This window comes from Vulpes lagopus, chromosome 4 (assembly GCF_018345385.1).
Source record: "Vulpes lagopus strain Blue_001 chromosome 4, ASM1834538v1, whole genome shotgun sequence".
In the NCBI taxonomy this organism is placed as follows: Eukaryota; Metazoa; Chordata; class Mammalia; order Carnivora; family Canidae; genus Vulpes; species Vulpes lagopus.
Genome location: NC_054827.1, coordinates 97688347 through 97715959, shown reverse-complemented (window position 1 = coordinate 97715959; position 27613 = coordinate 97688347). Strand labels below are relative to the sequence as shown.

The window sequence follows — 27613 nt, the reverse complement described above, 5'->3', positions numbered from 1 at the left end:
TTTTCCTCAAGGGATGGGTGGCCTCTGGCTGTCACTCCACGGCCCAGAAATGTACCAGATTGCTCAGGAAAAATTTATTATTTAGTTGCAGTCTTCACTTCTAACTTCAGGAGCTCAAACCCAGTCCCAGGAACCCAAGAGGGAGCATCTTCGGCCTTGCTGTCTCTTCTACCCCATCCACTCACCAGCTTCCCAAAAAGATTCCTGGTCCCCCAAATAGACTCCTCTACTTTAAAAAAAGTTCACATAACAATTGCTATTGTGTGCATGAAGCACATGCCACACCTTGGCTTTAATTGTGTCTCTTAAAACAGCACGTGGCTCCATCTTGTTTTTTTTTTTTTTTTTTTTTAATTAAACTAATAGTTTATGTCCCGTTACAGAGGTATTTGACCTATCTACATTTATCATTATAACTGATACCTTTAGTCTTACTTTCACTATTTTTTTCATGCTTTCTGATTTTTATGTTTTCTTGCTCTTTCTTTTGCTTTCTGTGTTCTTTACCTGGGTTTTGTTATCTTTGGTTGCTATCTATGGTGGTTACCTTCTCCTGTGTTTTGGAAAGTCTTCTCTGCTTTTTATTTTTCTCTCTGTAGGTAGGGTTCTTTTAGATTATTACCTATATCCATAAGGGTACATTTAGAAAAAATGTCTCCTCATCTGATCTCTTATCCACTTACTTCTTGACCCTTACTAGAGTAAACTGGTGTATACATCTAGATGGTTGGCATGGAACATTATTATGTTAAGTATTTTGGTCTCAAGAAGAATTTTTAGTATTCATATTCAATTCTGTAATTAGACTCATAGGGATGATTTAGGTTGACCTCGTCTTATAACTGGTTTATGTGCTTATTGTCAATCTTTGACACCCTATTTTTCTCATGTTTTTAAAACATTAAATTGCTTTTTACCTTATTCAACTGGAGCTATGCCTACAAGAATTTTTGGTGGTATGTTTTCTGAGAAAGCACTTCTGTTTTGCTTTTGCACATGAGATACAATGTAGTTAACCATATAATTTCTTATAGATTGAATGTTTGCAACCCTCCAAATCCATATGTTGAAACCTAACTTCCAGTGTAATGGTATTAGGAGATGGGGCTTTTGGGAGGTGATTAGGTCATGAAGTGGAGCCCTCATTAGTAGGACTAGTGTCCTTACAAAAGAGACCCCAGAGAGTTCCCTCACTCCTGCCATGGTAGGACCCAATGAAAATATGGCCATCTGTGAACCAGAAAGCAACCCCTTAGCAGATATTGAATCTGACTTCTAGCCTCCGGAACTGTGAGAATAAAAGGTCGGTCTCTTGTTTAAGCCCTCCAGGCTATGGATTTTTTTTTTTTTAACTTAGGTGTAACTCTTTAATTTTTATTTTTTAAATTTAATTTTATCTAAGTTCAATTTATTAACATATAGTGTGTTATTAGTTTCAGAGGTAGAGTTCAGTGATTTGTCAGTTGCATATAACACCAAGTGCTCATCACGTGCCCTCCTTAACGCCCAAATGCACCAAGATATTCTTGGGCTATAAGTATTCCTTGAAAATTTTTAGAAGTAACATTACTTTTTCTGTGTTGTAAAGTCTGAAGCCCAAGGCATTTTAATTTTTTATATGGAGATTGTGTTATTTTTTGTTCCTGCCTAGATATATTGAAGGATCCTAGAGGTGGGAATGTAAAATATACAGCCACTCTGGAAAGCAGTTTGGCAGTTTTTATAGAACTATATGTGCTAGTGTCTTATCAATGTTATTGGTTGTTTTGACTAACCAGCTTTTTGTCTCATTGGTTTTTTTTAATTGTTCCTTTATTTTAATTCATTGACCTTAAATACAGCAACTTTACTGATTATTGATACATCATTCACAGGCCCATACAATTCATACATTTATTTTTTTTATTTTTTAAAGATTTTATTTATTTATTCATGAGAGACACAGAGAGAGAGAGAGAGAGAGAGGCAGAGACACAGGCAGAGGGAGAAACAGGCTCCATGCAGGGAGCCCGACGTGGGACTTCATCCCAGGACCCTGGGATCATGCCCTGAGCCAAAGGCAGATGCTCAACAGCTGAGCCACTCAGGCATCCCCAATTCATACATTTAAAGTGTACAATTCAATGCTTTTAGTATATTCACTGAACTGTGTAACTATCAAATGTTCATAAAATGAACATTTTCATTTTATGAAAAATGAAACCCAAAAAAGAAATACTATACCAATGAGCAGTCACACCGTTCTTCCCATACCCCAGCTTAAAGAAAATGGCTAATCTTTTTAGATTTGCTTATTCTTGAATTTCATATAAATAGAATCATACAATCTTACAAATATGAATCCTTTGTAACTGGCTTCTTCCACTTAGTATAATAATATAAAATTCGTTCATGTTGTATCCTGTATCAGTACTTGATTTTTGTTAGAAAATAATATTCCATTGTATGGACATACCACATTTATTTACATATTCTTTTTTTAAAATTTTATTTACATATTCTTCAATCAATGGACATTTAGTTTTTTTCCACTTTTTTTTGCCTATTATGAATAACATTGTTATGAACATCAGTGTACAAGTTTTTGTGTGGACATATATTTTCATTTCTTGGGGATAGACGCAGGAGTAGAATTGTTGGGCCATATGGGATCTCTGTTTAACCATTTTAAAATCTGCCAGATTATTTTCCAAAGTGGTGACATCATTTTACACTTCTGCCAGCAGTGTATGAAGGTTCTGATTTCTCCACATCTTTGCCAACACTTGATTTGGCTTTTTAATCCTAGCTCTCTAGTGAATGTGAAGTGGCATCTCATTGCAGATTTGATTTGTATTTCCCTGATGGTTAATGATGTTGAATATCTTTTCATGTGCTTATTGGCTATCTGCATATTTTCTTTGGTGAAATATCTATTCAGGTTCTTTGCCCATTTTTAATGAGGATATCTGTCTTTTTGTTATTAAGCTGTCATGGTTTTTTATGTATTCTAACTATAAATACCTTATCAGTATATGATTTGCAATTCCCCCCCCCCCCCCATTCTGTGGGTCGTATTCTGACTTTCTTGGTGTTCTTTGAAACACAAAGTATTTAATTTAATTTTGGTGAAGTTCGATTTACCTGTTTTTTTCTCTTGTTGCTTTTGCTTTTGCTGTCATATCTACCCTACCCCATAGTACAGAAAATTTATTCCTACTTCTTTGTAAAGGTTTTATAGTCTTAGGTATTTGATTTAGTTCTGTGATTCATTTTGAGTTAAGTTTTGTGTATGATATGAAGAATGGGTCCCACCTCATTCTTTTGCATGAAGATATATCTAGTTGTCCCAGCACTATTTGTAGAAAAGGCTGTTCTTTTCCCTTTGGAGTTGTCTTGGTACTACTGTCGCAATCTATCATAAATGTAAGGGTTTATTTCTGAATCTGGTTCTATTTCATTGATCTATATGCCTATCCTTCAATCAGTATCACACTGAATTACTGTAGTTTTAGGATCAGATTGTTAACTTCTGCAAAGAAGTCAGCTGAGATTTTGATAGAAGTTGGATTGAATCTATGGATTAATTTTGGGAATATTGCCATTTTAGCAATAGTGTTTTCTAATCCATGAACATAGGATGTTTTCCCATTTATTTAAATCATCTCCATTTCTTTTAACAATACTTTATAATTTTTGGAGTATAGGTTTTGTACTTCTTTTGATAAATTCATTGCTGAGTATTTAATTCTTTCTGATTCTGTTGCAGATGGAATTGTTTTCTTGGTTTCATTTTCAGATTGTTGCTAATGTGTAGAAGAAATACAGTTGATTTTTGTGTATTGATCTTGTGCCTTGCAACCTTGCTGAACTCATAAGTTCTAATAGATTTATACTGGATCATTAGAATTGTCTATACATAAAATCATGTCATATGCAAATTGGATAATTTTACTTCTTTTCCAACCTCAATGCTTTTATTTTTTTGTTGCCTAATTTCCTAACTAGAACCTCCAGTATAATGTCAAGTAGAAGTAGTGAAAGCAGACATCCTTGTATTGTTTTTGATCACAGGAGAAAAGCATCAAGTCTTTCACTATTAAATATGATATTAGCTGTGGGGTTTTTGTAGACATCTTTAATTAGATCGAGGAAGATCTCTTCTATTTCTGGTTTGTTGAGTATTTTTAATCATGAAAGTGCATTGGATATTGTGAAATTTTTTTCTGTTTCTATTGAGATGATCACATGTTTTTTGTCCTTTATTCTATTGACATGGTATATTACATTAATTGATATTCAGATGTTAAAACACCTTTCATTCTTGGGATATATCTCCCTTTGTTACTATATTAGTTCTCCAGAGAAGCAGATAATAGGATGTCTGTATGTGCAATATAAATATAGACCTAGGTCTCTCTCTCTCTCTCTCTCTTACCTTTCAATCTATTTATCTATGTTTTTTTTTTTTTTTTTAAAATATGGAACGCTTCACGAATTTGCGTGTCATCCTTGCGCAGGGGCCATGCTAATCTTCTCTGTATCGTTCCAATTTTAGTATATATGCTGCCGAAGCGAGCACTATTTATCTATGTTTTTGATGTTACATTTTATATATATTTTTACTTTGTATATCCCTTAACTAACTATTGTAGTTATTTTTACTACTTTTGTCTTTTAATCTTCATACTAGTTTTAAAAGTGATTAACCCTTTACTATATATTTATCTTTTATGGTGAGATTTTTATGTTCATGTTTTCTTGTTACTAATAAGTGCCTTTTCTTTTCAACTTAAATACGTCCCTTTAACATTTCTTGTAAGTTTTTGCTTGTTTGGAAAACCCTATTTCTCCTTTAATTCTGAATGATAGCCTTGCTCGGTAGAATATTCTTGGTTGGAAGAGCACTGCAAAGTTTCTTCTGAGGAATTTGCTAGTTGTATGGGTTGGGAGTGGTGGTCTCACAAGTAACAAGTTGCTTTTTTCTTGCTGCTTTTAAGCTTTTTTTTTCTTTTGACATTTTTATTATAATTGCAGTGGGTTGTTTTGTGTTTATCTTATTTGGAACTCATTGGGCTTTCTGGATCTTGGCGTCTGTTTCTTTCCCCAGGTCAGGGAAGTTTTTGGGCATTATTTCTTCAAAAAGTTTTCTGCCCTTTTTCCCCTTTCTTCTTTTCAGACTGTGAATGTTATTTGACTTACTTTGTCCTATAAGCATTCGTTGCTTAATTTTTTTCTTTTTCTCCTTCCTTTTCTTTTTCCATTCTTATTGGGTGAGTTCCACTGTATTGCAACTTGCTGATCCATTTTTCTGCTTCATCTAGACTGTTATTGAACCCCTCTGTTTTTCAGTTCAATTATTGTATTGTTCAGCTCTGTAACTTCTGTTTGGTACTTCTTATATTTTCTGTTTATTGAAGTTCTCACTGTGTTCATCTATTCTCCTTAGTTCAACAAGCATCTTTATAACCATTACTTTGAAATCTTATAAGATAAATTACTTATCTGCATTTCATTAAGGTTTTTCTCTGAGGTTTTATCTTGTTCTTTTGTTTGAAAGGTATTCTTCTGTTTCTTTATTTTGCTTAATTCTCTGTGTTGTTTTTTTACACTGTGGCTGAAACAACTACCTATCCCGGGCTTGAAGGAGTAGCCTTGTGTAGGAGATGAAACTTACTGTTTAACTTTGCCCTGGTTCTTAGTTGTCTCTTGAACTTCTGTGACTGTCTAATCAGCCTGACTTATTCTTAGTTTGTTAGGAATTACTGAGTTATTGAGGGTGTGCCAAGATCTGTGAGTGTTCCAGAGGGAGGGATCTCAGCACCTTGCTTTTGGTTGATTGAAAGCTAGACGTTCAGGGGGCAGCTTTTAAGACATGCAAATAAATACAATCCTTTGGGATGACAACTGTACACTCTGCTGTCTTCCAGACCAGGCAATCTCGAGGTGTTCTCTTGGCAAAAATTGGGATTCCAGATGAGTGTCTGTGTCCCTTGGCAGAAGGTAAATGTGATCTGACCTGTACTGAGGCTCTCTTTAACTCTCACAACAGTTTTTTTGTTTTGAAGTATAGCTTGCCTGATATTACGCTAGCCATACCAATTTTCCTGAAGTTGCTCTTTATGTGATTTTTTAAAATCCATTTACTTTCTTTCTTTCTTTTTTTTTTAAAAAAACATTTAAAAAAGATTTTATTTCTTTATTCATGAAAGACACACAGAGAGAGGCAGAAACTTAGGCAGAGGGAGAAGCAGGCTCCCTGCGGGGAGCCAGATATGGAACTTGATCCCAGGATCCCAGAACCATGGCTTGAGCTGAAGGTAGATGCTCAACTGCTGAGTCAGCCGGGCACCCCTATCTATTTACTTTCAATCTAGCTTTATCTTCGAATCTAAAAGGCTTGTTATTATTATTTGAATGTTTATTTGTTTAGTGAATGGTTGAACTATTTTTGTAGAATTTATTCCCCCCTACAGTGTTAAGCCTTTGATATTGCTCTAACAAAGTGGGGGACAGCCTTGGGTATGCCCAAAGTCACTATGTAATGACCATGGGTTTGGCAGCGCTCTCTCTGACTGTCTCTTTCTCTGACAACACCCAGTTATTATGTTCCACTAGATGCTGGCTAATTGCTATATTGTTCTCAAGAATTACTCTATAGACTAATCCAATCAAATTATGGCTCCTTTCAAAGAGTGGTTCTGGAGGGGGGTCAATGTTTATTTTCATACCAGACGGACTCCTCCTGGGGTTTCTTTCTCAAGTTCTCTGCTTTCCCCCCAGGCAAAGCAGAGTCTTAGCTATTGAGGTAGGATGGGGAATGATGTACTTTTCTTCAGGTGCTATCCACATTTTGGGACGTGGGCGCCTGGTAGATGGGTTTGGGCAGGGGCCTCTGTGTTTCTGTTTACCTTTCCTAGTATGGAATCACTGCCTTACAAGGGGGTGGGGGAAGAGGTATTTGGGGTCCCTATATTCTCAGTGGTACCCTGTCTAAAGTGGAAAATTTACCCATAAGTGGTGGCTGTGCAGAAGGTCTCTCCCACCTCTCAGCCATAGTCACCTAAAACTTAGCCTAAGGCAGCTGGAGGTAGGATAAGAAGTGCTGACCTGTCCTTCCTGGGAAGATTCTGTAGGTCTCCAGCTGTGAGCCCCAGGGAGAAAAAGCAATGTGTTCTTGGCTGCACCCAACTGGAATGGACATTCTGTCTTCCTGAGTTAAGAGGGAAAAGGGATGAAACCGGTTTTGATTCAAATACTACAAACTCCCACTGTCCTTAGTGAATTATAGAAGATTTTCTTGAATACTTGTTTTTTCACTTGCTGTATATCCTTGGTACCACTACCTGACACTAAATAGTTGTTTTTTATGCTTTTCAGCAGTTTCACTGAGGAGCAAGTCTACAGAACTCCTCCTGTTGTCATGCTGGAAGTCCTTTACCTCTTCTAATATAAGATTTTCGTGCAATAAATTTCCCTCTCAACATTGCTTTAGCTACATCTTGCTTCTTTACATATGCTGCTTGCTTGTTTTCTTTCTTTTCTTTTCTTCTCCTTTCTTTCCTTCCTTCCTTCCTTCCTTCCTTTTCTTTTTCTTCTTTTCTTTTCTTTTCTTTTCTTTTTCTTTTCTTTTTTTTCTTTTTCTTTCTTTCTTTCTTTCTTTCTTTCTTTCTTTCTTTCTTTTCTTCTTTCTTTCTTTCTTTTCTTCTTTCTTTCTTTCTTTTCTTTCTTTCTTTCTTTCTTTCTTTCTTTCTTTCTTTCTTTCTTTCTTTCTTTCTTTCTTTCTTTCTTTCTTTCTTTTTCTTTCGTATTAGTCAGGGCTCTCCAGAGAAACAAAACCAATAGCGTATCTATATACTATATCATCTAACTAAAGGTAGATCATGGGCAGATCATATATATCTCTGTATCTTGATATTCTCTATCATCTATATCATCTATCTATCTATATCTATCTAATCTATCCATCATCTATCTATCTATCTATCTATCTATCTATCTATCTATCATCTGTCTATCTATATCTATCATCTCCATATATGTATAAAAAGATTTTGTATATGGTATTGACTCAGGTGATTACAGAAGCTCGGAAGTCCCATGATCTGTCATCTGCAAGTTGGCAGACTCAGGACAGTCAGAGGTACAGTTGGAAAGTCTGAAATCTGAGAGCCAATGCTATAGATTCCTGTTTAGAGGCACCTGATGGCTTTGTTTCTCTGCCTTCAGCACAGATCATGATCCCAGGACCCCCCAGGATCAAGCCCCATGTCGGGCTCTCTGCTCAGGGAGAGCCTGCTTCTCTCTCTCCCTCTGCCACTCCACTTGCTTGTGCTCTCTGTGTATGTATGAAATAAATAAATAAAATAATTTTTAAAAAATTCTAGTTTAACTTGGAAGGCCTGAGAGCCAGGAACCAACAAGGGCAGAAGATTAACATTATAGCTCCAGCCGTCAAGCAGAGAGTGCGTTCAACCTTCCTCTGCCTTTTTGTGCTATACAGGCCCTCTCTGAATTGGATGGTGCCCACCCATGTTAGGGAGGCCTTCTGCTTTATTGAGTCCATCACATCAAATGCTAATTGCTTCCAAGGACACTCTCATAGACACACCCAGAGATAATGTTTAACCAGATTCGTGGGCAACTCTTAGCCTATTCAAGTTGATAGATAAAATTAACCATCACAATTTTTATTCAGTTCTGTGTATTTTAAAATTTCCTTTGAGATTTCCTCTTTGATGCATGGATTATTTATTTATTTTATTTATTTATTTATTTTTTAAAAGATTTTATTTATTTAGTCATAGACAGAGAGAGAGGCAGAGACACAGGCAGAGGGAGAAGCAGGCTCCACACAGGGAGCCTGATGTGAGACTCGATCCCGGGTCTCCAGGATCACACCCCAGGCTGCAGGCGGCGCCAAACCGCTGCCCCAATGCATGGATTATTTAGAAGTATACCATTTAATTTTCAGTCTTTATAGATTTTCCTGTTGTGTTTTTTGTTTTTTGGTATTGATTTCTAGTTTGATTTCATCATGGGCAAAGAACATACTTGTGTGATTGTATCCAAATTTTAACAGAGCAGATTATTCATCTTAATGACTCCCTCACTCTTTGAATGTACAACAGAAACTCATGTACTGTGGGAGGAAGTTTCTGGGTGGGACACAGCTGCTTCTGTGTGAAGTTCAAGAGCTGTCATTGTGTTCTGTGTAAGCAGCCTCTGGGCTGCACCAGGATGAAGACAGAACCCAGGGCAGAGGGGCCCAGACCAGGCATCTGGTTATCTACTTGGGGCCTGAGCCCTGTCTCAGGACAGGGTCCCTCTTCTGGCACAGTGTGTTGGACTCATGGTTGGTCAGGTTTGGTCTATACCAGCAGCACACACTCAGTAGTGAGTATGGGAGTGGAGCTGGTCCTGAAACATTGGGAAACACTCACCCACAGGCCAACAAGGCAGCAGAGGATTGGGTCCTGACTGGAGGCCTCAGCTACCTTCTGAGTTTGCAGGTGGGTCTCAGACCTCTGGTAGCTGAGGAATCCCACCCATGGTAGCCCCCTGTCCTGGGTAGCTTGGCACAGGCCAGGTATGGAATGTGAGACACAGAAGACGGACGTGGTAAAAAAAAAAAAAAAGAAGAAGAAGAAGAAGACCGATGTGGTTATGGGGCCAGCTCGGGAGGGATGAACTGGAACTCAAGGAGAATGGGGCAGAAATTGAGGAATCACTCTTCAGTGGGCTGCACATTTGCTCTGCCCTTCTCTTAAGTGCAGAGAAATACAACTTCTTATTCCTATTCCTGGAGCAGCTTGTCGTCATCAGCTACATCCTGCTCCTTGAGCCAGAGGGTCCACAGGACTTGGTGCCCCTAATGGTCCTTTTAGCCTGATCCTAATGAGAACCTGGTGAGAATCCACAGTACCTCATCCGGATGCTGAGTGTCTCCCCTCTCTGCCTCTGTCCCTTCAGGCGGTGTTGGGTGTGGGCAGCATTGGTCACCTCTTCAGGGCATACTTGCCCTGCTCCTCTGTCCCCCACTGGGGCTGAAGTTGGTGGCCATGTGGTTTGCATCCAGCCAAGCCACTCTTGGCTCTACCAACCTCCATTCTGTCTGGATTAGCAGCGTCACTCAACGTGTGTTCATATACACATGGCTCAGTGACTCCATCTGTGGGATTTAATCCTGAAAATGTACTCACAATCAAGTGAAAACAAAGGATGAAGGTGTGACAAAAGTCAGGAAACACCTAAAGCTCACCAAACATGGCACAGTTTAAGAACAGCTTCATCCATTCATACAATGGCATGTGTCTGCCACTGGAAAGCAGGATTCCGTGGATTAAGATGTTTTGCTACGTGCTCAGTGAGCTCCACATGTGGGGAAAATGCTAGTGTAAGTATCCCCACACACGCTCACATATGCCTGGGCATCCAGAAGACACATGGCACATTGCAGGCAGCAGCCATGGCCGCAGGGTGTGGGTGTGTGCGCCCTATTTCGTGCATCACATTTTCTTTAACTAAATATGGATTCCATCCCCTTTAAGCCTGCTTTCCATGTCCTTTTATTATATGTGTTAAAAATCCATTCACAAGGGGCATCTGAGTGGCTCAGTGGTTGAGCATCTGCCTTTGGCTCAGGGTGTGATCTGGGGTCCTGAAATCGAGTCCCACATCAGACTCCCTGCGCCTCTCCCTCTGCCTGTGTCTCTGCCTCTCTGTGTCTCTCATGAATAAATAAATAAGATCTTTTTTAAAAAAAAATCCATTCACAATTTATAAAAAACATCTCTTTGGGGAAAAAATGAGCCTGGGAAGAAAGTGTGAGTTAAGAATCTTGTTTTTCCTAAAGACTATCCACTTTTACCCTACTAGATACAAGTCATTTTCAGGAGCCACTTGGGAATTTCCTGTTTTTTTTTTTTTTTTTTTCCCGGGGATTCCAGACAAGCCAGACTGCAGCTCTGCTCTGCATGGCCAACAGCAGTCTTGGCCCATCTTGCTGTCTGAGCCGGAGCTAAGAGCAACTCACCTCCAACCTTCCCACACTGCCTGCTCCTGCCTGCTGTGGCTCCAGGCAGCTGCGAAGAGAGGCACCAGGTGCCTCAAGACCAGAAGGACACCCCCCCCCCCAACAAGATGTTTTCTAGAAAGAGGGTATCTCATGAGAGTTTCAGCCTGCACCTTGGAGACCCATGAAGATGGCCCACTTTCCCCCTTGGCCTCTCTCTGGCAGAGAGGCCGGTGGGCTCTGAAGAAAGAAATGTTCCCCCACACCTGAGTACAGACATGCATACCCTGGGAAACCCACAGACACCTTCACATATGGAGACGCACTGCCAAGCACAGAGACACAGGGACACACGGACAGACACATACACAGACTAACAGACATTCACAGGTACTCACCGGCACCCCCTGCCAAAGAAAGACAGATGCACATACCTACAGACACTCAACACATGCACAAAGCCACCACAGACACACCGAGGACGGATGCACACAGACATACAGATACACATGAATAGACACGCATAGGCACACACAGGCTCACACACTCCTGTACACCTGTTCCCTCAGAGCCAGGCTTGCCGCTGCCCCGCCCCAGTCCCACTGTGGAGCATTTTCTCTTGGTGGGTGGACAGGTTTGTCAGATGTGCTCATCTCACACCCACTTCCACACCTGGGGCAGGTGTGAGGGCTGGCTTCCTCCCTGCCTGCTCCTGGCTCTCAGTGCAGGGGTTCTCCAGGGACTTTCCTTAGATGCTGCTTGTGAGGCCTGGGGCCCAGAAAGGTTAGTGCTGTTCTGACCATCGACCCATTTTTCAGACCTAAGTAAATCGTTTCCCACAGCCAGAGGGGAGCAGCCTCCGTGTTCCAGGGTTATGAGGGTCGGAGAGTTGGAGTGGTAGACGGTCCCCCTGGAGCACAGAACCACTGGACCCCTCAGCAAAAGAGTCCTGGGCTGCTCAGCCCCACAAAGCCCCCTCTGCCAGCAGGTCTGCCAGAGCAGATTCCACATCCCCTTCCTTTTTCCCTGCTTTGCTTCCCCATTCAAGAGAAGGCCCGCTGGTCGGGCAAGTCAGATTTGAGGACACTAGGTCATGAATTCAGGGGATGCAGTTTCCTAATAGTTTAATGTCACCAGAAGTGGGGAGTGCCTTACTTCTACCTCTGCACGTAGCTGTGGAGGACACCTGTTCCTCTGGAGTCACCCAAATTAGGGTCTCTAGAGAAAATACTGGGTGCCCACTGTTTATAGCCTGAATGCTTATGTCCTCCCAAAATTCATATGTTAAATCCCAGTCCCCAATGGGATGGTATTAGGAGATGAGGCCTTTGAGAGATGGTTAGGTTATGAGGGAGCACTCATGAATGGGATTAGTGCTCTCATAAAAGACCCCAGAGAGCCAGCAGGCCTCTTCTGCCACGAGAAAACAGCAAGAAAACTGCTGTCTCTGAACCAGGAAGTGGGCTCCCACTGCACACGGACTCTGCTGGTGCTTGATCGTAGGACTTCCCAGCCTCCAGAGCTGTGAGGAATGGGTGTCTGTTGTTTATAAGCCACCCAGGCTGTGGTGTTCTGTTAGAACAGCCTGAATAGACAGACACCAGTTAAATTTGAGCAGAAATTCGATGGAAAATTTTTTAGTATGTCCCAAATATTGTACACGACATATTTAAACTAAAAATTGTGTTCGATGTTTATTGGAAATTCAGATTTAACCGTGCGCCCATACTTTATTTCTTCTTTCTGAATCTGGCATCCCCACCCAGACCCTTCACTTGAGGCTCCTTTTTATTAACAAAGTAGCTGACTGGGGAGAGATTGGTGGCTGCATGCTTGCTATGGAGGCAGTGTGCCCTCTTCTCCATGGGATCTCTGCCCTGCTAGGGGCAGAGGTGTGCTCCCCAGAGTTGCTGGTGTGCTCCCCCATCCCTGGGCACTCCCTCAAGTGCTCTGTGTGTGCTACAACTCCATCCTCCCAACAGTGGCACTTTCAGTTCTGCCCAGCATGGTGCTCTTGAAATGAGCCTGCTCCAGGTACTCCTTCTGTCCCTGGCCTGACCTCTGGCTGCTTCACCCTCTCTCTGCAGATATTCATGGGCCACTTCCTTGACTTCAGCCCAGATGGTGGTAGGAGGCAGGGCATGGGGAGCCCTGTCCTGTCCTCAGGGAGCCTGCGTGCCAGGGGGAGCTGGGCACTGCATACTCATGAACAGGGTGCTGTACTGAGGTCAGAAGGTGTAGAAGGCCCCCAGGAGCACCAGCCGGCCTGGCAGCTGGGCTCAGAGCTAGTGCAGGGGGAGGATGACTCAGCAGCACACCTGCCGGGTCTGACCCCTGAGGACCACTAACTACCCTTTGCCCTTCATGCTGGACCTGGTGAGCTGATGAATAGCTGTTTCTCCCAACCTTTTCTTTTTCTTTGGGAGGCCATCCTAGAGCAGGAAAGGGCCACAGGGTGTGGCCGGTGAGGCTGGGATTGAATCTAGGGCTATTCACAGGTATATTCCTGGTCCTGGGGAGGCCAAGCTCTCGTAGCTTTCCGAAGATGATCCAGGAGGAGGAACATCTCAAACCCTAATGGCTGCTTCTTGCAAACTTTTGATCAATTAGGTGCCCTGATGGTCTGTGCAGACTAGTGTGGCTGGCTTTAGGTTCTCGAAGGCTGATGAGGAGATGGGGGAAGGGGACATCAGGGCAGCTCTGGTCCTATCTTGTCAAAATCTCCCTGATGCCAGCATATGTGGATAGAGTCACTGGCTTTGATGGGACGGATCCGAGTTGAAGTTTCACAGCATGAGCTTTGGCCAGACCCAGATAAACCTCAGGGGCCTGCATGGAGGAATAGAGAGGTAAGGGCACCTGGTTATAGAGGACCAGAGAGCCACAATTCACCAGGGACCACTGGGGTGGGCAGGGCCAGAGTTGAGCTTCTACCAGGATGCTTAGCCATGGAGCTCCTGAGAGTATTGTGAATGAGGAGTCCCCAGACCTCGGCTGGTCCCTGATCACAAAGCATCTCTCTGGCCCTGTCTCCTCCTGTCTCTCCCACACCCCAGGGACAGAGGCAGACAGATGTTATTATCACTGCTGTCCCCAGGTGAAGAGCCTCTATCCAGCTGTTGGGTGGTTTGTCCAAAACCCCAGAGGAAAATGAAGGGACTGGCTCCTGACTGCCAGGCCTGGGGGTGGAGGTGGGGAACAAGCTCACCTGGCTCCTTACTGGCAAATCCTGGTCCTGGGGTCCATCCCTGGCCTCATCTGCTGTATCCCTCCATACTTTTCCAGAAGACAAGGAGGTCTCTCAACTGAGCACTCACACAGTATACTGGAGGCATATACCCTCTCCAAACGGATTCAGACCCCACATCTCAGGCCTACATTTCAGCTCAGGTTCTCTCTTCACCTATGACTAATCAGCACACACTTTCTCTTTCTCTCTCTCTCTGCCACTCTCTCTCTCAGAAGCAATTTTGAGTATTGGTTAGAAAAGTATAGAGAATTTAAGGGGGAAGAGTACTTAATGGCAATATCGTGGTTATAATGCTATATTTTGTGCCATTAACTTTTCTTTAGAACTACAATGAAATCCATTACTTGACGTATATACACAACCTTACACTAATTATTTTTCACAAGTAACATTATATTTCAAAATATTAATGGGGTGTTTGAGTGGCTCAGTTGGTTAAGCATCCGCCTTCAACTCAGGTCATGGTCTCCAGGTCCTGGGATGGAGCCCCGCATCTGGCTCCCTGATCAACGGGGGCTCTGCTTCTCCCTCTGCCCCTCCCTCTGCTCTTGTGTGCATGCTGTCTTTCTCTCATAAATAAATAAATAAAGTCTCAAAAAAAAATTAAGAGCTCAGTATCTGTGCCACTGAGTTCTATTTTAATTAACAGAAGCAAAAGGAGAACAACATTCAACTAGGAAGGATTGTACTCATAATCAATCTCCTAGAGTGAAGAATGTTGTTTTCTTCCATTGTACCTGCCATAGGCTGTACAATGTCCTGAGAGGATTCATTATGAGAAAAATGTCAATCACTACTTTGAGATCTTACTTTTGGAGAAACTCAGGAGAAAGCATAGGCATTTTTCTTTTCAAATAAGGGGTCTTAACTTTTCTTATTATTGGAGATTTTAACACCATTTATTAATGTATCGCTATGGTCTATGAATTTCTGCAGCCTTCGCCAAAAGTCATATGCTAAAATCCTAATCCTCAAAATAATGATATTAGGAGCTGGGGACTTCGAGAGTAGGGTAGAGCCCCATGATGGGATTAGCACCCTTGCATAAGAGGCCCCAGAAGGCTCCCCTCCCCCTTCGACCTCATGAGGATAGAGAAGTCTACAACTTGGAAGAGTGCCCTCACTTGCCTATGCCGGTACCCTGACCTCAGACTTCCAGGTTCCAGAACTGGGAGACATAAATTTTTGTTGTTTATAAGCCTGCCCACTGGGGGTACTTCATTAGAGCAACCTGAATGGACTAAGACATATATCTAAATAACAGATTTTTACAGCTTTCAGGTAAAGCCTAGCACTTTGTTTATTCAAAGCCTATGAGAAGAGAGGTCAGAAGAGATAGTCTCACTTTAAATCATGACATCATTTCTTCAAGTTTTGGCTCAACCCTTTCCCAGTAAGGGCGTAGCTTCCCTAGTATGTCACCGGTGATTTACAATACAAGTTTGTTTCAACAACTGGGGTATTTCTTGTTTGTTTGTTTATTAAAGATATTTATTTATTCATTTGAGATAGAGTGAGCGAGCATGAGCTGGGGGTCGTGGATAAAAGAAACAGACTCCCTGCTAAGCAGAGAGCCTGATGTGGGGCTGGATCCCAGGACACTGGGATCATAATCTGAGCCAAAGGCAGATGCTTAACTGACTGAATCACCCAGGGCCCCCTTTAACATCTTGTTTATTAGCAAAATCATCAACCCAGCTGTCTTTATGGACTCATACACTAACATTTTATGGAATTCCTTTTTAATTACAGAAATCCTTTTTTTGTACTATCCACAACAACTATTAAACTCAGTGTTAGTATAGTAGTATATACTAGTAAGTGTGCAAGGAAGGAGAAAAGTTCTTGGCCACCAACTAAGAAATGTGTATTTCTACCCACTGTCTCTTAAGCACTTACTGTGGGGGATGTATGTACAACCTCACTCATAGAAATGTGGTAAAGGACATTCACCTCTGTATCCTGGTGGCAAAGAGAGTTCTCATTCTTGGGTAGCTGACTCTCCTCTAGCCACCTGCGCTCTTCAGCCTTCCATGCCACAGGCTGAGAGAAGCAGATGGATGTGTACCTCCATCTCTCATCCTGACCTGCTTCCCAGAACCAGAGATGCCATAGTCCAGGCCACTGCTGCTCCCAGCTACTACACCCTAGAATCAGCCATTTCCCTAGAAGCCCTGATTCTTTTTGTTGGAATATGGTATTTATTTATTTATTTGTTTGTTTATTTATTTATTTATATTTTTAAAAAGATTTTATTTATTTTTTCATGAGAAACACAGAGAAAGAGGCAGAGACATAGGCAGAGGGAGAAGCAGACTCCCCGTGGGGAGTTCAATGTCGGACTTGATCCTGGGACTTGGGAATCATGCCCTGAGCCAAAGGCAGACACTCAACCGCTGAACCACCCAGGTGTCCCATGAATATGGTATTTAGAAACCAAGAAACGGGTGCGGGGTATGCTCTGTGCTCCTGGAGTACTGCTGCTCCTGGCCCTTCCCAGCAGACAGAGCCAGGAAACATGTTTGTCCCAGCTCATTTACACACATATGCTTTTAGTCATTTCTCCACTTGTCCCTGCACACTAAACTAAGCCCGTGTTCACATCACAGTGATGTCTCAGGTTCTGGGGCAGCCCCTGAGGAAGGACTCATTCCTGCCCCCTGCCACTGTGATCTATTACCTCTCTCTCCAGCAGTGAGACGCTGGCTCCCACCATCCGCCATATGGCCACCTGTTTGTTCAATCTCAGGAGACACGTGAAGCAGTTTCATAATTGTCTATCTCGTGAGAAACTAGAGCAGTGTTTAAGTATAGTTGCTTATGTTTGCAGTCTTTCAGTTTCCAGTCAAAACACCATTTTCCCAAGTTACTTAGGTCAGCTGCTTTTGTCCACCCCTTCCCAGAGGCCACATCATAGATTTGTGATATGGTCAGAGTCTGTGGTCACAGTCTATATTCCATGCTGGGGTCCCCCAACCTCCTTCACATGCTCAAAGTTTGCATACTGTATAGTGCAGTCTGTGATATATAGTTCTATGGGTTTTGACCAATGAGGAGTCTTGTATCCACCACCCCAGTACCAGGCAGACAGTTCCATAGCCCTAAAAGTTCCCCTTTGAGGTCAGCCACTTCCTGATCCCCAACCCAAGCAATTGCTGATGTGTTTTCTGCCTTTGGCAGAATGTCATATGAATGGAGTCACACAATATATAGACCTTTGAATCTGGCTTCTTTCATTTATGCTATAAAAAACAGCTTCAAATGCACCAAAATCTTAATCTTGTCTTTTATCTCCCTGAAAGTAGTAAACATAGCTAATTAAGAATCTGTGAATGGTACCTTCAAAATCTGGAACTTGTGTGGGCCTGTTTCAATTGCTCAGTGTTTCTGCTAGTTTTTATTTGTGTTGGTTTGTGTTCTTGACTGCTTGGTTATCTTTTATTGTGAGTCAGATATTATATGTGCAAGGCTTTTTTTTGTAGAAAGAGTTTGAAGGATGGGGTAATGTTATTGTCTTTTTACAGATAATTTCCGATTTTTTCTGGCATGTTCATGGCAGTCAAGATCCCTTTCATACAATTCAGGAATTGAGGTCTCCTGGGCCACTCTCAGGACTGAAGCCAGGCTCTAGTCTCTATAAAGGCTAATTTCCTTGCTTCTCCTAGAAGGCAATCCTTTGATCTCTCAAAGCAAAGAGTGTCTCACTCCCACTAGTCCTTTTATTCTTGATGGGTCCCAAACTCTGATGTTTCCATTCTTGTGGAATTGGTAGTCACTCCTGGACTAAAAATGGCCCCACATGTTGTCATTCTTTGTAATCCTGTTGCTAATCTGATGTCTTTTAGCAGATATTTCTTATGTTTTATGCAGCTTTTCTAGTTGGATAGATCAGATGGATTGACTCCTATTACTCAGTTTGCCATAGAAGGGGAGGCTCCCATACTTTTCTCAGGCGAGCTCTCCAATCAGACCATCCAACTTCTCATCCAGTGGTTCACACTATAGACTTGGCCCCTGGACTCCTTCACTCTGGGTCATTGAAACTCATTTCCAAGAGAAATCCATGAATTGGATCTGAGTGATGGTCTTGCAGGGTGCCCAGACACACTGGCACTCTGTGTCTACACCTCTGGTATATGTGGGCAGCACCTCAGGGGTGCTCTGAGGTGAATCCTGGTTTACCTCTCAAATTACTTCCCTCCTTATCTTCATGGGGGCCCACTCAGGGATTATTTCCCTTTTTCCAGAAAGTTTTTCACCAATATTTCAATGTTCAAATGGAAAAGAATAAATATTTCCACTGTTTTACCATATGCACCTTTGAGTGACACTATTGAAGGCTATCCCATGAGTTGAAAATGGCAAAGTCACTTCTGGAAGCCTTGGAAGGTATTTTTATCCCTTTAGGCTGCTAACAAGATACTGTAGCCGGGGAGCTTAACAATGAACATTTATTTCTTACGGTTCTGGAGGCTGGGAAATATAAGCTCAAGTTCATAGCAGATCCAGTATCTGATGAAAGCCCTTTTTTTGGTTTTCAGATGGCTGTCTTGCTGTGTCCTCACATGGTGATGGTGGGGTGGATAGAGAGGGCACAAGAGAGACAGGGAGACAGAGAGAGGAGGCTCTTGGCTCCGTCTTATAAGGTTACTAATCCCTTCATGGACTCCACTTGCATGACCTAATCACCTCCCTAAGGTGCTAATTCCAAAGACCATCACATTGAGGGGTAGGATTTCAACATATGAATTCTAGGGAAGGGGGAAGACACAAAAATTTAGTCCACAGCAGGAGGGAAAGACTAAGGGTCATTGTAACTATTACCTTAAAGCCTTCAGATGGGGACCACCAGCCATCATTCCAAATCACAGTCAGGTTCTTTCCAAGGGCCCTCAGCCTTCTCCTTATTCACAGTACTTCACTGTCCATCCTTCAGTGTCTAGAGCTGATGGGCGTTGGCATACCGTCAGCAGTAGTTGCCCAGTGACTTCATTCGATGTCACAAAGCACCTGCCACAACGGCTCCCAGGATCACAGTTATCTGTGGCAGAAAACAGTCATGGGCATGAACCAAAAGACTTAGGGTTTTTTCAGGGTGGAAAGGATGTGGAGAGGTGCTTCCAAAAATATTCAAGTAAGTCCTAACCTTGAATCTATCAACACACATTTAAAGCATTTTTCCTCTGGTGGCAGCAGTTTGTGATTATATCTACTGCATTTCTCTTTGGTAGAAATACTATTCAGGATGGTAGTCCTGAGGCACCTAGAAAAGCCTTTTTGCAAATATAGTATAAACATTCTTTTCACTAATGGAGTTGATGATTTTTAAGGAAAAAGTTGTTTTTGAGGTCAATGCCTTTTGTGTTACTATTCATTCCTAGTTTTCAGCAACTAAATGTATGTATTAGGTGTTTCCCAAAACTGCTTGGTGGTGGCAAAGAGGCTGGACTTTATTTTATAATAAAGTGTAAAGTGTTAATCTAGACTTTTAAAAATATATATATTTATTTTAAAGACAGAGAGAGCGTGCACATATGGGTACGAGTGGAGGGAAGGGCAGAGGGAAAGAGAGAATCTCAGGCCTACTCCCCACTGAGCATGGAGCTCAAGGGGGTTGAGGGGGGAGGGACTCGATCTAATGATCCTGAGATCTTGCCCTGAGCCGAAATCAAGGTTTGGACACTTAACCAACTGAAGCCACCCAGGTGCCCCATAAACTTCTGGTTTAATTACTTTTGAGGGCACCGTAGTAGGTTATAGGTTTCAGATCAAAGATCACTAAGTGAAGCAAAATCTAGAACTACAGAATCAACCGGCCAAGGCATTGGATTTGAAAGAAGTAAATTGTTGGTTTGCTAAAGACAATTTACTGATCCCCCCTGCCCTGTGTAAAGAAGAAGGAAACACTGAAAACTGTGTTGTGGATTTTCTGGCACTCTTGACATCTAAGGAGAGGAGAATGTAAAGAATAGGTGTCCTCACCGCCCAAGCCTCAGTCCTCACCGCTCCAAGCCTCAGACCCAGCATGGCGGCCCCGCCGCCAGGGGGCAGCACCTGGCTGACCTTGGCTGCAACGCGGTGTTGCCGGTCTGCCCACCTGGAGGCAGGTAGTGTATCTTTCCTTCACACAGAAGGCACAGACAAAAATCCAAACACATGTCCTCAAATTGGATTTCAGTGTGAAGGGCAGAATTAATATATTTACTACTGTAAAAGTTTAAAACTATTAATCAACAGATTTAGAATTAGTACCAAGTCCAGAGGAAATGTTAACACCCCATTTCAATTACACTGACATGGTTGTAATTCAGCCTTCCTGGGACCCGAGCAATATTCCTTAACTGACTTAAATATACATAGAAAGTGAAAAGCAGGGATCCCTGGGTGGCGCAGCGGTTTGGCGCCTGCCTTTGGCCCAGGGCGCGATCCTGGAGACCCGGGATCGAATCCCACATCGGGCTCCCGATGCGTGGAGCCTGCTTCTCCCTCTGCCTGTGTCTCTGCCTCTCTCTCTCTCTCTCTGTGACTATCGTAAATAAAAATTAAAAAAAAAAAAGAAAAGAAAAGAAAAGATTCTCTCTCCTTAAAAAAAAAAAAAAAAAAAAAAAAAAAAAAAAAAAAAAAAGTGAAAAGCAGTTAAAAGCCCTCCCAGACTGAGTGTAAAAAAAAAAAAAATTACACTGTATTTTCTTTTCCTACCATCAAGTGGGTCTTTTACTTTTGACTTAAATGCAGCTTTGTGAACCCTAACTAAAATAAAAGCTGAGGGGATCCCTGGGTGGCTCAGCAGTTTAGCGCCTGCCTTCAGCCCAGGGCGTGATCCTGGAGTCCCCAGATCGAGTCCCACTAAAGGCTCCCTGCATGGAGTCTGCTTCTCCCTCTGCCTGTGTCTCTGCCTCTCACTCTCTCTCTGTGCCTCTCATGAATAAATAAATAAAATCTTTAAAAGAAATAAAATAAAAGCTGAAAGTCCTGCAAAAGAAGCAAAGCCTTTCTGATAAGCAGATAAGCCGACAACCACACACCCAAACACATCTCCAGGCATAGTTTTGTTGAGGAGAGTGTTCACTGTGGCCAGAATACATGGTCAACTCTAGATTAGACAACCTGTTAGCAACACGGCTGTTCATCAGTTTCACACAGGGCACCGAAGGGACACAGTGACTGGCCCGGCATCAAGTTCATCACAGATTACAGAAGGTCCCAATAAGAGGAGGGAGAAACAGTGGGACTCAAGGGACAGCCACTGTCCAGGGTGATGGACTGCAACAGGTGCATCTGCCTGGGCACCAGCTTCCTTACCCACGTTCTCTTGGTCCACATGAAGTCCTCTTGGGTTCAGCACCAGGACTTCTTCATTGTCACCCGGTACTCTGCCAGAGGGATCTATCTGCTCCATTGGTGGGCAAACTCGTCTTTCTTACTGCCGATGTTTGGCAAACATTATCCCCCATGGGGCTCTTTCCTTCCACGGTGGTCATAAAGTGGTTTTCAGCTCTTGTATCACTGAACACAGTCAAGTGTTTTTCAAAAGAATGAGAGCCCTGGTAGAAGCCGAACTTCAGTGTGATGGGAAACACTCTGAACTCTTACTGTTCATACCTGCAACCATCCTCCAAATGCTTGTCTTGTGGTCTTTCATCATCTTTTTTTTTTTTTTTTCCCCAGGCCCCCTTCTTCTGTCTCTCTGTGTAACTGCTCAGGAAAGGGTCGTTGAACTTTCCAGAAGCAGAGGATTTATGGCTCATTCACTCCTCATCCAGGTCCCCCATGAGCTCTCATCCCATTAACCATAATGCTTTCATTGAGATCTGGAAGTTCAAAAACTCAGAAGGCAAACATGGACCTGATGACTGTCAGGGCTCTGCCAGAGTAAGGGGCCCCTGGCAAGGCAAGATTGTATCTACCTCTCTGTCACAGTGCCATAGTTGCTATCCTGGGGCTCCCCAGGCGCCTGTCCAGCCAGAATGGGTGCAGGTGTTGGCCCATGGGCAAAAGTGCAGACAGCACACGTGTGTCCTGCTCAGACATGCAGGAGGCAGGGATGCCCAACAGTAGTGCAGGGAGGGCCATGCTGTCTTCCCACAGGGATAGCCTGGCAGGAGATGGGGATAAAGTGGTCACACTCAACTTCCCCAGGGCTCCCTAGTGGTGTGTGTTACTCACAGGGTGTAGATGAAGAGTCTAGAGAGGATGGTCCTCTTTGCTTGCCTAGCTCTGACGACCTCTGTGGCTGGCGCCACCCGCTGCTGGATTCAGTTCTCTCCTGAAGCGCCAGGCTTTGGGCTTCGCCTCCCTGCGCAGGCCTGTCGGGACAAGCGGGACAAGCGCGGGCGCGGGGCCCTGTGGAGCTGCCTGCTGCCTGCCTCGGCTCCGGCCTCTGCTCGGGCCTCCGCTCGGGCCTCCGCTCGGGCCTCGCTTTACGGCCTGGGGAAGATGTTCTTACCCTCCCTGAGCTGTGGCTTCTTGGGCTACAGATAGGAATGGTGATCTTGTCTGACGGGTGTGACAATGTCTAGGCTATGTCTGGACGGCCCCAAGCCCACCTCAAGGGCTCCCCAAAGCCTCCCCTAGCCCTCGGTCCCAGAGAGGAGGTGGCTCCTGCTATAGTTACCCTTGTCTGTTCCTGTCACAGCATCTTCTACCCTCATCAGTAGATGGCCCTCTCCTGCTTTCTTTCCCATTGCTTGGGGGGGGAAGGGGTGGCAGCCGGGGGAGGGGAGGGGTCTGTCTTATTCCTGGGTGAATCTCCAAAGCTGGCTCCCAGTCAGTGTTTGTGTAAGGACTGCGTGTTCCACCTGCTGGAATTCCCTTCCCCCCTTTCTCTGATGCAACTCTCACCTCCCCGTGAAGTCTCCCTTTCTGGGCAATCCATGCTGTGCGCAGAGCTGAGCCCCAGTACTTTGGTGAGTTCTTCCAGGGCACTCCCAGCCACTCTCTGGGAAGCGCAGAGCAGGGCACTTCCATTTCTTGGGCGGCAGCTCCTTGCCAGGCTCACCCTGGCTCACAGAGGAGGGAGGGCCCTTCTGCTCTGATGGAAGAGGTCCCAGTCACCACTGTGGGAAAGGCCTCCTTGGGCCTTGGGGCATGTTGGACAAAGGTCCTGACATTCAGGTGCCAAACATCTAGGCAAGGAGATGAGGCACAGGTGAGGTTGGCAGGGCAGAAGGTAGGTGTAGGTGAAAGCTCTGCCTCTGAGAGGAAGGGGCAGGAGGGAGGCATGAAACAGCGGGGACAGGTGGCACAGGTCTGCACAAATACACTACAGGCATGGGCCCAGACCTTGTGCTTCGTGCGCCTGCCTAACTCAGGTGTGTGAAACCCTGTGTGTGCCAGAGTGGGCATCCACTTGGGCTGCTCCTGGTTGGTGGGGCCAGGTTGTAAAGTTGTGGGAGCTCTTGCATGGGCATCAGAAAAACTGCACAGTGTACGGTCACATCTCGGGTAACCCAAACCAAATATTTTGCTGGATTGTAAGGATTGTAAAACCTTACAACCTATTTGGGACACTGGTTGGAAATTTCTAACCATGTTAAGTATGTACTCGTTCTGTGATGTGGCCATTTTGCTCTTTTGTATGTTTCCAAAAGAAATGAAAGCTTATCTCCACAAAATGCTCACCAGTGCTCATAGTGGCTTTATTCATAAGAGCCCCGAAAGAGAAACAATCTGAATGTCCATTAACAAGAAAATATTATGATTTTAATGGTGCATATTATATAAAATGGTAATATTATGATTCCATTTGTATGAAGTTAAAGAACAGAAAGGATAAATCTTTTTTTTTTTTAATTTTTTTTTTATTTATTTATGATAGTCACAGAGAGATAGAGAGAGGCAGAGACACAGGCAGAGGGAGAAGCAGGCTCCATGCACCGGGAGCCCGACGTGGGATTCGATCCCGGGTCTCCAGGATCGCGCCCTGGGCCAAAGGCAGGCGCCAAACCGCTGCGCCACCCAGGGATCCCCAGAAAGGATAAATCTAAAGTGAACTGTACAATAGCTGCTGTGGGGGGTGGCGGTGTGCTAGGGAGGGTAGGAGGCGATCTCTTAGGGATGATAAGATGTTCTGTATCTTGATCATGGTGATGGTGGTGACCAACAAGGATATGCTTGTTAAAAGTCATTCAGCTCTACATTCGACACTGTGCATTTTACTGTGCCTAAAATATGCATCAACAAAATGAACTTTATTAAAAAACACTTCTGGTTTGAAGGCAAAATTCCTTACTTAAGTAACCATAGAGCAGAATCTTGGCTGTTCCTAGAATTTGCAGGTCTGAACTACTTCACAGGTCTGGAGCCACTTGGCTCAATGTGAGCCAGTCCCCCTGGAGAAAAGACCCTGGGTATTACCTCATTGTCTTTTATAAATCTCCTCCAAACTTCCCCCAGGGGTGTGTGGCCTTTCCCAAAGGTGGCTGTGTCCTGAGACCAAACGACTTGTTCTGGCAAATGTCTATTCCCATGTAATCACTGGAGGGCAGGAATACTTTGATCATTCAGGGTACTTGGCACTGGCTTTGAGTTGTCACTGATTTGAGGAAACTTTAAAATACCACCATGGCCCTCCAGTCAAGGTGAGGCTTCTGGAGGTTAGATAGTAAAAAAGAGTTTTGTCCTACGTATGGATGTCTGTGGGACTGGTGGGTGTGTGGGCATGACCCACACATGTTCGTTTCCCATTTCCAGTGCTGGAGAGGTGGAAGAGTTACATTCGGCAGTGGGGAGGGCCCCCTTGTCGCCTTTCCTGCCTTGAAGTGAATTTTGGCTTTTTTGGTAGGAAGCGGGATGAAGATGAAAGTCCTGAAACTTCTACCTCCCTACAACGATAGTCAATCAAGAATAATGGATTCTCCGTCCTGGGGGAATCTGAGAGGTTAGTGGTGCTCTCAGGGACTTGGGTGGTTTAAGGGAGGAAGTTCCTAGTATAGCTTCTGTCCCTCACCTGTTGACCTACACCAAAGACGGATGCTTGTGGGAGGAAGGCAGTGGATCTCAGTAAACTTAGAGCTGACGGGTCACTGCACTTGCTGCTGCTATTCTAGATGAAACACCTTTTCTGGGCACTGGTGGGTGACTTTGGTTCTCTCTGTCAATTTGTAAAAACCACCAGAAATAGCTTGCTCATGTCCAGGAGTGCCAACAGCCTGCTTTCCCCTCCTGCTGGTTTTCCTGCTCTCTGCCCTAATAGAGCTGGCAGAGATGCCACAGAACACCACACTGGACTTCGTTACTGACATCATTATGCTTATTGCATCTGCCTTAGTAAGACACAGAAGTGGGAGAAAAACTACAAATATTAAGAGCCCTATCACCTTGGTGAAGCTTCAGGGGACCATATAACCCTTCTGAGGACACCCCATCAAAGTGAAAAATACATCATTATATTATACCTAAAAAAAGAGGCATGACACTTGCTGAGACTCTTGGATTTTGAAGGTAATCTATGTGCTTTTTGGGTGTGCTAGCCCAGCCCAATGCATTTCCCCAGGAATGAGGAAGCCACCAGTTTTGAGTGGGACCTCCTGGGCCTCATCCCCTAATGAGACCCAGTGGTGCTCAAGTGTTCATGGCCAGCAGCAATGCTGTAAAGAACCCCAGGGAGTGAATCACCGTACAGACCCTAGGGCACTGGAAAAAAGCCATGATCTCTTCTGCATATAACTATTCTTCTTTCTAAGAAACAGTTTCTGGCATGGTAGGGACTGAACAGCAGAGCAGAGGGTATCAACTGACTCCAACATCTTGAGCTGCCCATCATGGACTGGATGTGACTTGACCTGCGCACCTATAAGGATAAGCACATATAGCTGCAATCTGTCATCTAGTGGAGATGGTGCCTAAGAGGCTGTGACTGAGAAAACTCAGAAGGCATATGTCAGGTACTTGAGCAGGTGGCTCAGACTCTGTGACACGTACCCCTGCTTGTTGCCTCCTCCCCTCAGTCTATGCCTCATAGGAAGTTCTTTAGGACCAGTTGGCTGAGCAGGCCTGCTTTCAGATGGTTCTCTGGGATGTGCTGGTTTCAGCTGGGAGCAGGCTATGAGAGATACAACCCCAATCCAGAGTGTCCTTGAAAGACGGCGGAGAAGGGAAATCATCCTAGTGGACAGAAGCCTTGGGCAGAACTCAAGTTTCTGGTTGAGAACTCCAGAACTCAATGGTTTTTGCTTTTCTGGACTAAAAGACAGCCAGAAGAATTAACCTATATTAGTAATTCTTAATAGGGGATGATCCTCCTGTCCCCAACTTGAGGATATTGGCAATGTCAGGATATTTTTGATTGTCACAACTGGGCAGAGGACACTCCTGGCATCTGGTGGTAGAGGTCAGCCAGGGATGTTGCTACACATCTTACAATGTACACAGGACAGTTTCCTACAGAAAAGAATTATTGGACCCCAAACGTCATTAATGGCCCTATTAAGAAACTCTGACCATTACTGGGACAAATACTTTGACTGGTCAGGAACTTGGAAAGAACAAGGTTCAGAGATTGGTAACAAGGAGGTATGGTGACAAATGGAAGATGTGTGTGGATGGCTCTCTCAAAATGTGCATAGACCATGAAGATACTTGTGCCCCATGCTCATTAAAAGTACACTGTGCAGGGCAGCCCTGGTGGCTCAGCAGTTTAGTGCCACTTTCAGCCCAGGGCCTGATCCTGGAGACCCAAGATCGAGTCCCACATCAGGCTCCCTGCATGGAGCCTGCTTCTCCCTCTGCCTGTGTCTCTGCCTCTCTCTCTCTGTCTCTCTCATGAATAAATAAAATCTTTCAAAAAAAAAAAATAAAAGTACACTGTGCAGAGAAGACTGTCAAAAATCTGTGAAGCAGGCAGCATGTTCTGTGATGCTGGCCCACACTTTGACCAGCCATCCTGATGTTTGCTCAGTGGGCCCCTCTACAGAGACTTTGGCTGCAGGGGTGGAGGCTATGGATGAGCACAACCACAACAAGATTTCTTCTCACCAAGGCAAGCCTGGAGACTGCTACCACTGTGCCACAGTGACTTCTGACACCAGAGGCCAACACAGGGCTCATTGATTGTGATGGCCAGCCAGACCTCTGGCTGATTATACTAGATCCCTTCCATTATGGAGGGAAAACAATTTCTGTTCACTGGAAAAGATGTATTCTGGATTCAGATTTGCCCTTTTTGCAATGCTTCTGCCAAAAATTATCATTCATGGACTTAATGAATGCTTTGTTCACCATTATGGTATTCCGCAGGTTACTTCTAAAGATTTTATTTATTTATTTGAGAGAAAGAGTGTGTGTGAGTGGGGGGAGGAGAGGAGGGACATGGAGATGGATGGGGAAAGAATCTCAAGCAGGCTCTGGGTGATTGAGCCTGGAGCTGGATG

General features: G+C 43.9%; 1 non-coding gene across 1 annotated transcript; it reads right to left on the bottom strand.

Moving 5' to 3' along the window:
- Positions 1-4454: 4454 nt before the first annotated feature.
- On the bottom strand, positions 4455-4561 carry LOC121490328. Its single transcript, XR_005987633.1, has one exon. It is a non-coding gene; the product is annotated as a U6 spliceosomal RNA (small nuclear RNA).
- Between the last annotated feature and the right edge of the window lie 23052 nt (positions 4562-27613).